The 5,031-nt window shown below is 53.1% G+C and overlaps 1 pseudogene; it reads left to right on the top strand.

Annotated features, from left to right (window-relative positions):
• The first annotated feature begins 1,108 nt into the window (after positions 1 to 1,108).
• On the top strand, positions 1,109 to 2,039 carry LOC132358898 (heterogeneous nuclear ribonucleoprotein A3-like; annotated as a pseudogene).
• Positions 2,040 to 5,031: the final 2,992 nt, after the last annotated feature.

Below are 5,031 nucleotides of genomic sequence, written 5' to 3'. Positions count from 1 at the left end.
TGGAGTGAAATCTAGCAGAATGTCAAGCCGATTTCCCCCACAGGACATTTCCTTAGTGTCAGGGTGGTATAGGATGATGGGGGACTGAGCCAAGAAAGCAGAGTGAAATTTCCTGCACAGTCATGGCACTAACAAACCAAATCCCGCTAGATAAAGGGGCCTGTGACAATCATTAGGTCTCCTCTTCAAGACATTTGCCAGTTTTTGAACCTATATAAAGCAGGAAGCTAAATACCTAATGCCTGAGGGAGAGAACTTTCCAAAGTGAGGAATTAGAGACCTACCAGACTCACAGTAAAAACCCAGAAGTGCCATCCCCAAGAAGGGGGCTGAGTCAGAAAAAGTGAAATCATCTGCAATGTTTCAGTGTTTATGAGACAAATTTTCACTGAGAAAGTGTAACGGCAACAAATACATAGCTGGTCTCTCCTTACATTTGCCATACTCTGAAGCTGTGAGAACTGAGAGCCTAAAGAGCTGAATTCAAACATCTGAAAGACTGAAGTCAATAACTGACTGTATTTATTGAAGAATCAAAGACCTGTCAGGCTCACAGCAAAAATCCAGGGAGGCCACAAATTAGGAAAAATCATAGGTAGGATGAGACAACTAAAGCTCCAACCCAGTTCTGACCTAGTAAAATTCCTGAAATGACTGAAATGATCAGCCACTCTGATTAACAGAGAAAAGGGTAAATCTTCTCTGGTGCAAAGTAATAGCATCTTCAGTCTCTATGAATTTTTTATTCACCACGTCCAGCACACAATCAAAAATTATGAAATTCCTGAAGCAGGAAAAAGTGACTAAAACTTAAGACAAAAAAAAAAAAAAAAAACCAAGAAAAATTGATTTAGAGGGAATTCAGATTCTGGAGTTAGCACAGAACTTTAAAATGACTATATTGAGAGTAAAAGATGGGGATTAATAGATTAAAATATGGAGAATCTCAACAGAAAATTGGAATCAATTTTAAAAAATCAAATACAGATAAATGAAAAATAAGAAAACTGATCCCCAGCAGACCTTAGGGAATACTAGAAGAAATTTTTTTGGGCTGAAGTAAAATGGCCCAACATAGAACAGAGCTGGGCTCTCGGTCCCATATTGAACTCGAGTTGGAAGAGGCGAGTCCGGTCTCAAAACGGAGGTAAAACCGCCGCCCGGTCGCCCCCAGCCCGACTCCGGCCGCCGCCGCCGCCGGGGGGAGGAGGGCCATGATCCAAAGGAACCAGAACAGTTGAGAAAACTGTTTATTGGCGGTCTGAGCTTTGAAACTACAGACGATAGCTTAAGAGAACATTTTGAGAAATGGGGCACACTTACAGATTGTGTGGTGATGAGAGACCCCCAGACAAACCGTTCCAGGGGCTTTGGTTTTGTGACTTACTCTTGGGTTGAAGAGGTGGATGCAGCAATGTGTGCTCGACCACACAAGGTTGATGGGCGTGTAGTGGAACCAAAGAGAGCTGTTTCTAGAGAGGATTCTGTAAAGCCTGGTGCCCATCTAACAGTGAAGAAAATTTTTGTTGGTGGTATTAAAGAAGATACAGAAGAATGTAATTCGAGAGACTACTTTGAAAAGTATGGCAAGATTGAAACCATAGGAGTTATGGAAGACAGGCAGAGTGGAAAAAAGAGAGGATTTGCTTTTGTAACTTTTGATGATCATGATACAGTTGATAAAATTGTTGTTCAGAAATACCACACTATTAATGGGCATAATTGTAAGTGAAAAAGGCCCTTTCTAAACAAGAAATGCAATCTGCTGGATCACAGAGAGGTCGTGGAGGTGGATCTGGCAACTTTATGGGTCGTGGAGGAAACTTTGGAGGTGGTGGAGGTAACTTTGGCCGTGGTGGAAACTTTGGTGGAAGAGGAGGCTATGGTGGTGGAGGTGGTGGCAGCAGAGGTAGTTATGGAGGAGGTGATGGTGGATAAAACGGATTTGGAGGCGACGGTGGTAACGATGGTGGTGGTCCTGGTTACAGTAGTAGAGGAGGCTATGGTGGTGGTGGACCAGGATATGGAAACCAAGATGGTGGATATGGTGGCGGTGGTGGAGGATATGATGCTTACAATGAAGGAGGAAATTTTGGAGGTAACTACGGTGGTGGTGGTGGGAGCTATAATGATTTTGGAAATTATAGTGGACAACAGCAATCAAATTATGGACCCATGAAGGGGGGCAGTTTTGGTGGAAGAAGCTCGGGAAGTCCCTATGGTGGTGGTTATGGATCTGGTGGTGGAAGTGGTGGATATGGTAGCAGAAGGTTCTCAAAACTCAGAAGAAAAGGGCTACAGTTCTTAGCAGGAGAGAGAGCGAGGAGTTGTCAGGAAAGCTGCAGGTTACTTTGAGACAGTCGTCCCAAATGCATTAGAGGAACTGTAAAAACCTGCCGCAGAAGGAACGATGATCCATAGTCAGAAAAGTTACTGCAGCTTAAACAGGAAACCCTTCTTGTTCAGGACTGTCCTAGCCACAGTTTGCAAAAAGTGCAGCTATTGATTCATGCAACGGAGGGTCAATTAGATGTACATTCCTGAGGTCTTTTATCTGTTGTAGCTTTGTCTTTTTCTTTTCATTACATCAGGTATATTGCCCTGTAAATTGTGGTAGTGGTACCAGGAATAAAAAATTAAGGAATTTTAAACTTTTCAATATTTGTGTAGTTCAGTTTTTCTACATTTTAGTACAGAAACTTTAACAAAATGCAGTTTTGAAGGTGTTTCCTTGTGAGTTAACAAGTAAAGAAGATCATTCATTGTTCATTAATATTTTGTATGAATTTTGCTAAAGTTAACTGTAAAGAAACACCTGCTGACTTGCAGTTTAAGGGGATCTATTCTCCCCATTTCCAAACCATGAAATGAATGGGCTCTGACATGTGGAGAGAATAGATATTTGTATGTTTGCAATGTGTGTTTTAGATAATAGAATTGGGTATTTAAATTAGCATATTTGTGAATTTAATAGCTTTAAGATGTACTTCAAATGAAAAATCTCAGAATTCAAAAAAAAAAAAAACAAAAGAACAGAGCTGGGAGCGCGATTGGCGCTGCCTGCGGGGGAGGAGCGCCGCCGCCGCCGCCGCCGCCGCGAGCTGGGAGCTCGATTGTCGCTGCCTGCGGGGGAGGAGCGCCGCCGCCGTCGCCGCCGCGAGCTGGGAGCTCGATTGTCGCTGCCTGCGGGGGAGGAGCGCCGCCGCCGCGAGCTGGGAGCTCGCTTGGCACTGCCTGCGGGGGAGGAGCGCCGCCGCCGCGAGCTGGGAGCTCGCTTGGCACTGCCTGCGGGGGAGGAGCGCCGCCGCCGCCGCCGCGAGCTGGATTGGCGCTGCCTGCGGGGGAGGAGCGCCGCCGCCGCGAGCTGGGAGCTCGTTTGGCGCTGCCTGCGGGGGAGGAGCGCCGCCGCCGCCGCCGCCGCGAGCTGGGAGCTCGATTGGCGCTGCCTGCGGGGGAGGAGCGCCGCCGCCGCCGCGAGCTGGGAGCTCGATTGGCGCTGCCTGCGGGGGAGGGGCGCCGCCGCCGCGAGCTGGGAGCTCGCTTGGCACTGCCTGCGGGGGAGGAGCGCCGCCGCCGTCGCCGCCGCGAGCTGGGAGCTCGCTTGGCACTGCCTGCGGGGGAGGAGCGCCGCCGTCGCCGCGAGCTGGATTGGCGCTGCCTGCGGGGGAGGAGCGCCGCCGCCGCCGCCGCCGCGAGCTGGGAGCTCGTTTGGCGCTGCCTGCGGGGGAGGAGCGCCGCCGCCGTCGCCGCCGCGAGCTGGGAGCTCGATTGGCGCTGCCTGCGTGGGAGGAGCGCCGCCGCCGTCGCCGCCGCGAGCTGGGAGCTCGATTGGCGCTGCCTGCGGGGGAGGAGCGCCGCCGCCGCCGCCGCCGCGAGCTGGGAGCTCGATTGGCGCTGCCTGCGTGGGAGGAGCGCCGCCGCCGCCGCCGCCCCCGCCGTCGCAGTCGTCGTGAGTGAAGAAGCGCCTCGGTCACGCCTGGTGAGGGCCCTCGCCGACGCCTGGGCTTACCTGCCGCCCGGCCAGCTCCTCTCGTTTCCCGTCCCCCGCGGCCCGGCGCGGGGCAGGCCTGCCAGGGCCATGGAGGACGAGGTGGTCCGCATTGCCAAGAAGATGGACAAGATGGTGCAGAAGAAAAACGCGGTGAGCGCGGCGGGCGGCGCGGGCCGGAGGGAGGCCGGGCGGCGGGCGGGGGCCAGTCGGCCTGAGGGGGCTCCCGGCCCGCGGTGAGCGCGGCGGGTGCTGCGAGACGGCGGCGAGGCCCGCGCTCTGGGGAGGGGTTCCTGGGGAGGGGGGAGCTTCGTGTCCCGCGGCCGCGTCCCGGGCAGGGGTTCTGGGGGGCGTCCTGTCCCGCAGCTGCGTCCCGGGCAGGGGTCTGGGGGGCGTCCTGTCCCGCAGCTGCGTCCCGGGCAGGGGTTCTGGGGGGCGTCCTGTCCCGCGGCCGCGTCCCGGGGAGGGGGTCCTGGGGGGGTCCCGGGGAGGGCGTCCGGTCCCGCGGCCACCGGCGCTGGGATCCGCCCTGGGCGCCCGAGGCCCCTCGTGATTAGCGCAGCCCGGTAAACTCTATGGAGGCATCTTCCTCATTATTTTAAACGTGACGGTGGTAAAGCCTCGCTGGTTTAGCTGAAGAGTGCAGAGAGCCCTCCCTGTTTGAAAGAATTGGTTCTCTTTCCCGGGCTCATTGGCCAGCAGCGAGAAAACAACATCAAACAGAGGTTTGTGATCAGTTTTAGACATGAAACTGTTCAAGCAAAACGTGAATTTCCTGGATCTTATTTTTGAGGAAGGCTGAACATTCCCTTGATTGTCTCAACTCCCCTGCATGTTTGTTTAGCAATTAAAAAAGGTGAACTACGCCAGTGTACTTGGCAAGTTGCTAAACTTTTTGGAAAAAGTGGATCTCGTTAGGCCGCGGAGTGCGGGGAGCTGTGTTTAAGGCATTGCCGCCGACGAGGCTGTGCTGCCGGCTGGATTTGGACACATGTCGTTGCTGGTCCTCTCAGTGGTTTACAGTTGCTACCGGTGGCGTTTTC

Source organism: Balaenoptera ricei, unplaced genomic scaffold (assembly GCF_028023285.1).
Source record: "Balaenoptera ricei isolate mBalRic1 unplaced genomic scaffold, mBalRic1.hap2 scaffold_545, whole genome shotgun sequence".
NCBI lineage: Eukaryota > Metazoa > Chordata > Mammalia > Artiodactyla > Balaenopteridae > Balaenoptera > Balaenoptera ricei.
This window is presented reverse-complemented; position numbering and strand designations above follow the sequence as displayed.